The 12,917-nt window shown below is 45.4% G+C and overlaps 1 protein-coding gene across 4 annotated transcripts in view; it reads right to left on the bottom strand.

The window, feature by feature from the left end:
- Psd2 (pleckstrin and Sec7 domain containing 2) overlaps positions 1-12,917 on the bottom strand; it is a 51,119-nt gene that overhangs the window by 12,853 nt on the left and 25,349 nt on the right.

The following is a 12,917-nucleotide window of genomic DNA, read 5'->3' as shown; positions in this document are numbered from 1 at the left end:
ATGTATTGCCCCAGTTCAGAACTTTGAACATGTCTGTGTGTGCTGGGATTCTCCGAGGACAGAGTTCCATGTGCAGTGTCCCCTAGTTCTTGTTGTTGGCATTGCTTTAACCAAGAGCCTCTGCTAACATCATATGCCACAGAAATGATGTGGGACGCACTGCTGTAAAGCAGCTCCCTGTCTGTTTCTTTACTTCTTTGCTTCTTTGATTGACACTGGGGTCTCACTGTATAGCTGGTCTCAGCCTTCTAAATGCTGGGGTTAAAAATGCTCTGCTTAGTTTCTTGTCAACTTGACACAAGCTAGAGTTGAACCTCTCTTCCTCCCCCAGAGAGAGAGAGAGACAGAGAGACACAGAGAGACAGAGACAGAGAGACAGACAGAAAGACAGAGAGAAGCAGGCTGAACAAGTCAATAAAGACATTTCCATTCTTCCATGACTTCTGCTTTAGTTCCTGCTCCCAACTTCCTACCTTGAGTTCCTGCTTAGCTTTCCCCTGATGATGGACTGTAATATAAATAAACACTTTTCTCCCCAAATTGCTTTTGGTTACCATCTTAATCATAGCACTAGAAGCTGAATTGGGAAAAAAATTATATATGACTATATCCAAACAATATAAGGAGAATTATCTTAATTTCCTCCAAAACTTTTTTAAAAAATCCTATGTGTGCCTTGATATTTTTTGTCTGTTCCTGTGTTATATTTTTAATCACATTTTTATTTACATTTTAAATGTTATCCCATTTCCCAGTTTCCTCTCCAGAAACCTACTATCACACACACACACACACACACACACACACACACACACACACACACTCTGCTTCTAGCTTCTATGAGGGAGCTCCCTCACCCACCCTCTCCCTCCCACCTCCCTGCCCTGACAATCCCCTAAACAGGGGCATCGAGCCTTGACAGGACCAAGGTCCTCTTCTCCCGTTGATGCCAACAAGGCCATCCTCTGCTACATATGCAGATGAAGCCATGGGTCCATCCCTGTGTTCTCTTGGGATGGTGGTTTAGTCCCTGGAAGCTCTGGGGGGGGGGGGGGGTCTGGTTAGTTGATATTGTGTTCGTCTTATGGGGTTCTGTGTTATATTTTTATGTGTACATTTCCTGTGTACAGACGTAAGCATATAGCCACGTCATGGTCATTTTAATTAAAGAATACAAACACATGAGGAAATATTGTCTTTGAGTTCCACAGACACTGAATAGTCTTAGTCACTAAGAGTACAAAGTCTAAGAACAGCTAGGTAACGGACAGGACGGACAGGAGACGTAGCTCAGCTGGTACAGTGCCTGCTTAGTTGATACAGAGGAGTGGGTTTGATCCATAGCCCCACATAAAGTGGGTGTATCAGTAAACCTGTAATCCCAGTACTTGAGAAGTGAAGGCAGGAGAGCCACAAGTGTAAGAATATCTTCAGTAGTACAGTGAATTTGAGGCTAGCCTAGGGTACATAAGGCTCTGTCTCATCATCATCATCATCACCACATCATCATCACATCATCATCACATCATCACATCATCATCATCACATCATCACATCATTATCATCATCATCACCACCACCACCACATCATCATCATCTTCACATCAAGCCTTTTCATATTAATAATGGCATGCCCTTGTTATGAAGGATACTTTTCCAATTTAAAAGAAAACAACTGTTAGGGGTCTGAAGAGATGGTTCAGAGGTTAAGAGCACTTACTGCTCCCAATGACCTAAATTTGGTTTCAGTACCCACGATAGGTGGCTCACAACTTTCATCAGGAACTGATGCTCTCTTCTAGCTTCTAGATGCACATGTGGCACACACATGTGGCACACACAAGAACATACACATACACCTAAATAAAAATCAGTGGAGAGAAGTCTTGGCTGAAATATTAGCGAATCACCTGTATAAAAGCACTAGAGAATACAAATCAGACATCAAGGCCGGGTTCCTCCCACTCAGGAGAGAGACCTCTGCACTGGAAAACTTCCCTCCTCGAAGCATGGTCCAATGGCTGAAGAACCAAGTCACCTATTGAACTTAGGAACAAATACTGGAGTTTAGAGACCACCAAGAGAAAGGGGTTCTGGGAAATACGTCAACCATATGTCAACATGAAAATTAAAACACAAAAATAGAAATGCTGTAATGAATTTTTCAATCAGAAAGAAAAGTATTCCAGATGAAAGCATGGGGAGAAAGCATGGGAAACAGGAAGCATGGACAAGCAGGAAGCATGGGGAAACAGGACAACTAGGTGGGGAAACAGGAAGTGTAGAGAAACAGGAAGCAAGGGGAAACAGGAAGTGTGGAGAAGCAGGAAGCATGGGGAAACAGGAAGTGTGGAGAAGCAGGAAACATGGGGAAACAAGAAGTGTGGAGAAGCAGGAAACATGGGGAAACAAGAAGTGTGGAGAAGCAGGAAACATGGGGAAACAGGAAGTGTGGAGAAGCAGGAAGCATGGGGAGACAAGAAGTGTGGAGAAGCAGGAAGCAAGGGGAAACAGGAAGTGTGGAGAAGCAGGAAACATGGGGAAACAAGAAGTGTGGAGAAGCAGAAAACATGGGGAAACAGGAAGTGTGGAGAAGCAGGAAGCAAGGGGAAACAGGAAGTGTGGAGAAGCAGGAAACATGGGGAAACAGGAAGTGTGGAGAAGCAGGAAGCATGGGGAGACAAGAAGCAGGAAAACATAGGTGGTATGGGGAAAAGAAAGCATGAGAAAGTAGGAAGCTTGGAGAAGTGGAAAGCTGGAAGGAGAGGGAAGTGAAAAGAAGCAGGAAATATAGAGGATCAGGAAACTTGAAAGACAGAAAGCTGAGAGAGCTTAGCTGTCTTTAGATGCTACATGGCTCCAGAAGTGATAAATACAAGTCTAACCTTGAAATATACCTCATGGACCAGAATAAGAATTCTGAGGGCTGGGTACGCATAGTTTATGGGTAGAGCTCTTGCCTAGCATGTGCAAGGGCTTGGGTTTAGTCTCCAGGACCACAAAAGAAAGACTCTTTAAAAAGAGTTCTGAAAGAATACACGACTAAGAAGCTAACAAGGGAGGAAAATAAAGATCTAAAAAACACCTAAATGTTCCAAAAGTATACAAAAAAAGGAGGAAAAAAGAAAGAACAGATGAATGGAACAGAAAAGAAAAAAGTAGCCAGGAAGTACTGAATACCACCACTCCAGAGGCAGAAGCAGGCAGATCTCTGTGAGCTCAAGGCCAGCCTGGTCTACAGAGCTAGTTCTTAGACAGGCAGGGGCTACAAAGAAAACCCTGTCTCAAAAAACAGAGGAGAGAGAGAGGGGGGGAGAGAGAGAGAGAAAGAGAGAGAGAAGAAGTAATTTGGCTTGTTTATGTACTTACTGCTTTGTTTTGAAAGGGGGACTTAATCTGTAGCCCAGGATGGCCTCAAATTCTAAGTGATTCTCCTGCCTCGACTTCTTAAGTGCTAGGATTAAAGGCATAAACCAAAATACCAAGATTAACTTGGTATATTTAAGTTAAAACATGTCGTAACTCATTAAATGTTCAAGTTAAAATGAAGTTCAGAGCTAATATTTGTAAAGTATTGGATGCAAGAGTCACGCCCTAAATACAAATGAACAGACATCTTGGAAGCCAACGGTTAGGAAAGGATACAGCATACAACTAACAGGTCACCCACAGTGTAAACCCGCTAGTGTCTATCCGCAGAGCAGTATAAACCCGCTAGTGTCTACACGGCACACGCAGTATAAACCCGCTAGTGTCTACCCGCAGAGCAGAAGACACAAAGCATTAAAAGAGAAAGACAGTGATACTGTCACAGTAGTGAAAGCTTCATGCCAGCGGGAAATACAGCCATCATAAATCTGTGTATACCAAATAGCGTATGTGACACGAAACTTGATAGGCCCAAAGATGACACATTCACTGCTTGGTTGTAGATCTTAATACTATTTGTCAGGTCCCAAAGAAAGCTGAGACAAGTGTGGTGGTTGGAATATGGTTGGCCCAGGCAATGGCACTATTAGGAAGTATGGCCTTGCTGGAGTAGCTGTGGCCTTGCTGGAGGAGGTGTGTCACCTTGTGGGCAGGCTTTGAGACCCTCCTCCTAGCTGCCTGGAAGCTAGTCTTCTCCTGTTCGCCTTCAGAACTGGATGTAGAACTCTCAGCTCCTCCAGACCCATGCCTGCCTGGATGCTGCCATGTTCCTGCCTTGATGATAATGGACTGAACCTCTGAAACTGTAAGCCAGCCCTGATTAAATGTTTCCTTTCTAAGAGTTGCCTTGGTCATGATGTCTCTTCCCAGCAATGGAAACTCTAACTAAGACAACAAGAATTACTCAGTACCTGGGCTTCTCCCAGCACTTCTCACCCTGCAGTCAACCCTAAACCTCTCCAGCTCAGGACCTGGGCTTCTCTTCCCCTGGCTTCTCTTTCCTACATAATCCAGCCATTTTGGCCAATGCTGTCTTGCTCTTCCTATCTTGGCTCCTGGCCCACACCTCTTCTCTTGATCCCCTTGCCCACTCTCTTCTCTCTCTTCTCTTCCTTTCTCACTCTCCCCAGCCCTCTCTTCTCATGGCCAGGTTCAGACTGGACTCTTCCAGATGCCTCTGGTTCTACTCTGCCTCACATGACAACCACACCTTGGAGCAGTCATTTCCTTACTTTCTTTCACTACTCACTCATAAGAAGATCAAATGGACAAAAATAAATAAATAAATAAATAAATAAATAAATAAATAAATAAATAAGCAAAAATACTAAAGAAGTAGGTGTCAAAATGTTAGATAACCTTGATGAAGTGGGCATACTCTTAGGGAACGTACGTTATGAAAACTGACTCAAGAAAAAACAGAAAAGCTAAACAGACCTGTAACAAGTACAAGAATTAGATCAGGAGTCTGAAACCTCACAGAAAAGGCAAAGAGCAAATAACTCCACTGATGAGTTATAAGGAATATTTAAAGAACAAATTAACCAATCCTCATTCACTCTGTAATGTGGGCACACCAGTGTTTGTCAAAGAAAAGAAAACATTAGGTAAGTAACTCTTTAGGATAAAGATGCAAAAATCCTCAACAAAATACTATCTATCAGCATCTTAAAGGGACTATACCTAGGTCCTACGGGATGGCTCATGAGGTAATGGCGCTTTACCTCCAAGCTTGCTCCCAAACCTGATGACCTGAGTTGGAATCTTAAGATCCACAGAATAAAGGGAGAGAACTGACTCCTGCAAGTTGTCCTCTGACCTCCACACATGCACTGTTGCCCACCATCCCCTCCTAAGTAAACAAATAAATGGAAAAGATATTCAACAAACTAGGACTAGATGGACCATCTTTAAATGATGAATGGTACTCAGGAGAGCCCACAGCTGACATACTCAGTAGTAGAAGACGGAAGCTTTTCCCCTAAGATCAGAAACATTTCCATACAATATTATACCAAGAGTTCTAGCTAGCTGGGTTTGGTGGCGTATGCCTTTAATTCCTGCATTTAGGAGGCAGAGGCAGGAGGATTTCTATGAGTTCAAGCCCAACCAGGTCTACATAGTGAGTTCTGGGACAGCCAGGGTTATGTAGAGGATCCTTTTCAGAGAGAGAGGGAGAGAGAGAGAGAGAGAGAGAGAGAGAGAGAGAGAGAGAGAGTGAGTTGCAGGTGCCATGATTTTATATGCAGAGAATTCTAAAAACAAGAAAAATCATTAAAACTAATGAACACACTTACTGATATTGCAAAACATAAGATCAATGTTTAAGAATCAGTTGCATTTCTTTTTTCAAGATTTTTTTTAACATCGTTTGTGTTAGACTAGGTGTGGTAGCGCATGTTTTCAATCCCAGCACTGGGAGGTAGAGGCAGACAGTTCTTGATTTTGAGGCCATCTAGTTCTAGGCAAGCCAGGGCTACATTAATAGTGTATGTTTTTGGGGCTGGGGATTTAGCTCAGTGGTAGAGCGCTTACCTAGGAAGCGCAAGGCCCTGGGTTCGGTCCCCAGCTCCGAAAAAAAGAACCAAAAAAAAAAAAAAAATAGTGTATGTTTTTTATTGTTTGAGAATTTCATACATCCAAATAATAGGTTTTGATTAAATCTACCCCATGTCCTTCCCTCTAACGCTTCCCTATTCTCACTACCAATTTCCTCTCCCAACCTCATGTGCTCTCTTTACAAACCCATGGAGTTCATTCATTGCCACACATAGGCGTGAGTGGGTGTTGGAACACACTGAGGCATGGGAAGCTTCTCAACGGCTGTGTCTCTGAAGCAAAATGGCTCTCCCCTGCCCAGCAGCCACCAATTGCCAATAACTCCTTGGCTAAGGGTGAAGTTTCTCGAGCCCCTCCCCATCCATGCTGGGCTTTTGGCTGCCGCAATCATATGTAGTCACACATGCTTATGCATGCAGTCATGGCTGCTGTGAGTTCTTGTGTATAACTGCCCTTTCATGTCTAGAACACCACCATTTCAATGCGGTTAGTACCTCTGGCTCTTAGAGTCTTTATATCCCCTCTTCCACTGTAATCCCTGAGCCTAGGGGAAATATTATTGATAACCAGTTTAGGCCAAGCACTCCATAATCTTTTATTCTCTGCACATTGACCATTTGTGGGTCTCTGCAAGAGTCACCATCTACAACAAAAAGAAGCTTCTCTGATGAGAGCTGACAGATGATTTAATCCATGGATATAAAAGTAAGTACTTAGAGGGTTTTAGAACTATGTCCATGTAGCAGGATGACAGTTCTCCTCTAGGGCCTATGACCTGCCTAGCAGTTGATTCTTGGCATAGTTAAAGGAATAAGGCATTCGTTCTGTCCTGTAGAGCGGGCCTTAAGTCCAAGCAGAGAGTAGGCTTCTACCATAACCAACCAGGGGTTGGTTACTCTCATGATGGTTGTACCACTACCGTACCAATAGGCCTGTCTTTCCAGGCCACTTGATATTGTATGTGCAGAGTTCACAGTCGGGTAAAATTGTTGACAATTTTTCTCCCCCAGTAGTGTGCATAGTATTATTATGACACCTAGCCAACAGGGATAAGGTTTCCATGTCAGTCCCAGCCTGGTTTTCCTATGTTCTGTGACTTAAGTAAGAGTGTCTTCAGCAAGAGGGGGTCTACCATCACGTTCTGGAAGATAACCAAGAGCAGTGGCAGCAGCCTGTAATGGTTTGGGAGGCCTATGGGTGGGGCCTCACTGACCAACAACTCAAAAGTAGGTTACCAATGTCTGGCACTGGACTTAAAATTTTTAGATTACATTTAGCATGTGTGTGTGTGTGTGTGTGTGTGTGTGTATGTGTGTGTGTGCGTGTGCATGTGCCCCCCAACTATACTGAAGGTCAGAGGACAACTTGATAGAGTCGTTCTCTCCCTCCATCGTGTCGGGTTCAGGGATCAGACTGGGTCACCACGCACAGAGGCAGGCACCTTCACCTGCTGAGCTGCTTCAGCCAAACTCAATACTCTTTTTAATTAAAAAAAGTTTTAAATGCATTATGTGTGTAAGTGCGTGATACATGGGGTGGGGGCAGTCAGAGGGCAACTTTGCAGAGTTGGTTCTCTCCTCCATTACATGGGTTCCAGGGATCAAACTTGGGTCACCAAGCTTGTGCATCAGGTGGCCTCACCCACTGAGCCATCTTTCTGGCCTGTGTTGTATTTGTACAGTAGTTGTGAACGATCAGAAAAGGAAACGGCATCAATAAGAGTAAACTGAGGGAGTTGGAGAAATGGCTCAGTCAGTCAAGTACTTGTCGTGCAAGCATGAAGATCTGAGTTCAAACCCTAGCATCCACCTGCAAGCCAGCATGGCAGTGTGCATCTATAATCCTAGCAGGAGAGGAGACAGAGACAACAGGATCCCCGAGGCTTGCTGCCTACCCTGTCTGAACCAGTGAGCTCCAAATCCAGTGAGAGATACTGTCTCAAAAATAAGATGCAGAATGACTGAAGAATGACACCCAATGTCCACCTCTGACCTCCATACATATACACACACACACACACACACACACACACACACACACACACACTAAACTAAGCACAGCAGCGACAAGAGACCATGAGGTCAAGACCATCCCAGGCTACATATTGACTTCCAAAGCAGCCTGGGATATCCGAGATCCTGTCTCAAAAAAAAAAAAAAAATTAACTGCTTAGCCACAGACTTAACCAAGGAAATTGGGCACAGGGGCTCACATCTGTAATTCCAGCACCCAGGAAGCTAAGACAGGCGCTTAAGACACTCTGAGCTACATAGTGAGTTCCAGGTTCTGAGCAACAGCTTGAGACTCAGGTTCAAAAAAAAAAAAAAAAATCAACCAAGGAGATGAAAGGGTTGTATACGCAAAACTATAGAATTCTAAAACGAATTAAGAAGGAATAAATCCACAAAAAGATATCCTTTGTTCGGCGGATTAGGAAGACTTAGCATTGCTAAAATGGTAATTCCCCCCAAACCGGCTGAATACCCAAGGTAATCACTATCAAATCTCTATACCCCTCTCTCTTCAGAAATTCAAAGGCCGATCCTTGCGTCTGTATGCACTTGCAAGAGATCCCCCGCTCAGTCTTGAGAACAGACTTCACCTATTAAACGTTCAGAGAACTTACTAGAAAGCCACAGTAGGAAGCGCTGAGCATTCACGAGAGACCAGAGCTGCAAGTGAATGAAGCGAATTAGAAGTCAGGAAGCAAACCTGTGCTTTCCGTCTGAGAGAAGATTCCATATAACCCCGGCCATCTTCAAACTCCCTATACAGACAAGGGCGGCCTTGAACTTCTGATCCTCCTGTCCCCACCCACCTTCTAAGTGGTGGGATCATAGAGTGTGACCGCATCCAGTTTTGTGTAATACTGGGCGTAGAATGGAGGGTCTCATGAATGCCTAAGTGCTCTACAGTTCATTTACAACCAATCAAGCTGTTGCTGCTGCTGTTGTCTGACATAGGATATATTGCAGTGCGATAGCCTCAAACTCCTATCCGGCCTGCCTCGACCTCTGAGTGCTGAGTGCAGCTTAACACCTGTAACACCACACTTGCCAATCAACGGGATCTTAACAAGTCTGCCAACACTGCTTAATGGGAGAACGCTCACCTGCATAAATGATACTGGGACTGGATGGCCAAAAGCAAATGACTCAAGCTGAATCTTTACCTCACAGTGAATGTCCTTACTCAGAAGAGAATTAAAACCTGAGCTGGGTTCAGGGACTGAGTGCTTGCCTAGCACACCTGAGGCCCTGAGTCCCATCCTCAGTGAGGGAGAAAACAAAAAAAGAAAAATTCAAAACTGGGTAAAGGAGCTAAAACTGCCAGAAGAAATTAGGGGTAAACCTTCACGGCCTTGGATCTGGTAATGGTTTCTTCTTTAGGTTTGCTTGTCTGTTACAGTCTCACTATGTAAGCAACCCTAGCTGACCTAGAACTCAATGTGTAGACTACACTGACCTCAAACTCCCAGAGATCGCTCTGCCTCTGTCCTCTCTTCGGAGGTTAAAGGTCTGCGCCTCCACAGCACTGGTAATAATTTCTGATTTATAGTGCCCAAAACACAACAAAAGGAAGAGAGACAGACAAACAGACAGCAGCAGGGATAAGGAGAGAGCAGTCAGTATTGCACCTGCTGTGCAAACATAAAGACCCAAGTTCGATCCCCAGCACCTGTACAAGAAGGCTGTCAAGGTAGTGCATGCCCATAATCCCAGCCCTGAAGAGGAGGGCACTGGAGGATTCCCCCCGGCTTGCTGGGTAGCCATCCTAACAAATATCCTGGTCTAGCTTCAAACTCCCTATATAGACAAGGGCACCCTTGAACTTCCGATCCTCCTGTGGGGACCTTCCTTCTCAGTGGTAGGATCATGGAGAGTGTAACCACATCTATGAGCCTCAGGTCCCAGGGAGACCCTGTCTTTGAAAAAGAGATGGACGGCTCCAGAAGAATCACACTCCAGATTGACCGCAGGCCTCCTACACCTACGCATGCACGCACGCCTACACACATGTACACAGAGAAAGAGAAAAAAAGATAAATTTGGATGTAATTCAAATTTTAAAAACTGTTCTACATCGCAAGACTCTATCGAGAGGGAGAGAAAGAGAGTAACTAATAGGATGAGAGAAAACATTTGCAGCTCCCATGCCTGAAAAGGGTCTGGTGGCCTGAATACAGAAAGCCAGCTGAACACCAAAACAGTCACTTTAAATTGGACAACTGAGCCAGGCCTGGTGCTGTCTCCCCATCACCTGGCACTTTAAGAGTTGAGCCTAGAGTGCAGTGAGTTCACGTCAAGCCTACGCTATAGCGTACGAGTATAAATAAAATAAAGTGGGCAAACCTTGCTGCCAAACCTGCTGATCTTCCTTCCATCCCTCAGAGACCACATAGAGGAAGAGGAGCGCCAACTCCTGCAAGTTGAACTCTGACCTCCACATGTGCAACACACACACACACACACACACACACACACACACACACACAGGAAAATGAATTTTTTTAAATAATTGAGATAAGTGTAATAGCACATGCCCCTAATCCCAACACTTGGGAGGCAAAGGCAGGCAGTTTATAGCTCTCTAAGTTTGAGTTCAGCCTGGTCTACATAGAAGCTTGAGCACGGCCTGGTCTACATAGCAAGTTTCAGGCCAGCCAGGACTACATAATGAGAGCCTGTCTCAAAAACACAAAAAACAAAAAACCCACAAAAACAAAAACAAAAAGCAAACCTGAGAATAGGTGTAGAAACTGAAACTTTCACACAAATTTTCATAACTCCACATGCTTACCCATGTATGTCCTACGTGGCATGTCCATGCAATGACACTATTTACCCCAGAACAAGAATATAAAGTACTGACACACGCTACAACGTGAAAGATCCTTGAACACATTGCGCCAAGTGAAATAAGCCAGACACAGAAGGTCAGATGATGTGTGATTGATACCGCTCACATGAACTGTCTGCAGCAGACAGTTCATACGGGTGAGAGGCGGAGCCACAGAACAGGGACTGGGGAGGGGGGAGGAGTGCTTCTGGGGGAGGGGGTGGAGGCTCGTTTTGAGAGTGATGAAAAATCCCGGAATGGGTCAGTAGTTCTGGGTGCACACCCCCGGGAATGCTCAGTGCTGCCAGCCGCATTGCGTGTTTTTAAGTGGTTAAAACAGTCAGGGCCTGCTGCTGTATTTTACCACAGTGAAATTAGTCAGTGAGTGTACACAAGATGGGATGCCTGGCTTCATTGGCATATGGGGCCATTATGGTCACTCTGGAGAAAACACTCCAAGTCCACCCATACCCTTCACAAAAGTTCATCTCTCTCTGAGCCAAGGAGCAAGACTCACCAAGATACAAAGAAAAGAAGACATACCAATGAAGTTGTTCACTGTAAAAGAAATATTGACAGACAGACAGGCAGAAAGACATGTGCAGGGACAGGGAACAGAGAATGCACAGCCCAAGAAGTTGTATGGCTGGGGACCCTGAATGCCCAGTGTCTTCCTCCCAATTCAGTTTTCATCAACAGGACCTCCCTTGGGCCCTGGGCCCTGGGTTCTCTGTCCCACAGCCTCTGTCCTCTAGCAGGAACGAGCCACAGCCAGTCTGAGCACAGCCCCACCTCATGGCTGTGACCCTGGTTCTCTCAGGCTAGGGCAGCCATCTCCCTAAGCACATGTCCCAGCCCAGAGCAGAGGCTGACTATGGTTAGGTGCTACCCAGCTGGATCCAGAGAGAAACAGTTGGCCATCATTTTTGACCAAGACAGCTGCCTTTCCTGAAAGCATGGCATGACTCTGAGGTAAGAACGATCCTAGCCTGTTTTTATGGCTCAACTGGAAAGAAGTCTTACAGCCAGGCATCAAATCCCTGCACCTGTCCCAGGGATCTTCCACCCACCCACAAGCAGCTTCATGCCTGTGGTGGAGAACCACTCGCCTTTCAACTTCGCTCTCCTGGAACTCACCACCCTTCTCCTCCACCCTTCTTCATTCCTGGCATCCAACCCTCTAACCCCAGAGTTCAGACACATCTATAGGAAGTCTTCCTGCCTCCCCTCCTCTGACAATCCAGTCAGCCTCCCTCTCTGACAAGAACTCTCTAGGGGCACCAGTGGGGACCATTCTAAGACACCCCCCATAGTCCAGCTGTTTTTTATTGTCTCTGACAAAGAAATGGGAGACAGGAGAAACCGAGTCCTCTGACAAGCTCAGTTACTGTAACCAGCAGGCTTTGGCTTTGGCTCTCTGGGATGGCTGCATTAAGACTCATAGGCAAGGGACTGGAGAGAAGGCTCTGCAGTTAAGAGCACTGGCTGCTCTTCTAGAGGACCCAAGTTCAAGTCCCAGCAACCACATGGTGACTCACAACTGTTTGTTACTCCAGTTCCAGAGGATCTGACACCCTCACACAGACATGCAAGCAAAACACCAATGCATATACTTTTTAAAATAAAAAATATATAAATCATTTTTATAAAGGTTCACAGACAGGGGAAATCACACAATGGGGAAATAAATAGAAGTTTAGTGAGTTAAGAGGTTTGTTGGAGGCCATACAACTGTACTGTAGGCAAACACGGAGAACACTAACCCAGGTTTCTCCCCACTGCTCACTGAGCAACACTCCTTCAAGGGAGCTCAGTTAAGGGGCCATGCTGGGGGTCTCCCCACTGTTGGGCACAGCATGGAGAGGTGACTTCCACACTCCTTTTCAAGTGGCTAAAGTTCACAGGGTGAACAGAGGGAGCAGTCCCAGGGAAGGCTGGCTTGTAAGGGTGCTCACCCCACTTCTGTTCATGTTAGCACACCATATCCATACCTGTCTTCTCTCCATCCCATACTCAGGCTCTGCTAAAGTTGTCACAGTTTGGCCTGACCTCAGCCCTCCCCTGGGCAGTGCCCCCCATGGGCCCACAAG

The sequence above is a fragment of the Rattus norvegicus genome, chromosome 18 (assembly GCF_021556685.1).
Source record: "Rattus norvegicus strain SHRSP/BbbUtx chromosome 18, alternate assembly SHRSP_T2T, whole genome shotgun sequence".
Taxonomy (NCBI): Eukaryota; Metazoa; Chordata; class Mammalia; order Rodentia; family Muridae; genus Rattus; species Rattus norvegicus.
Note: the sequence above shows the minus strand (reverse complement) of the source record. Positions and strands in the feature narration are given on the sequence as shown.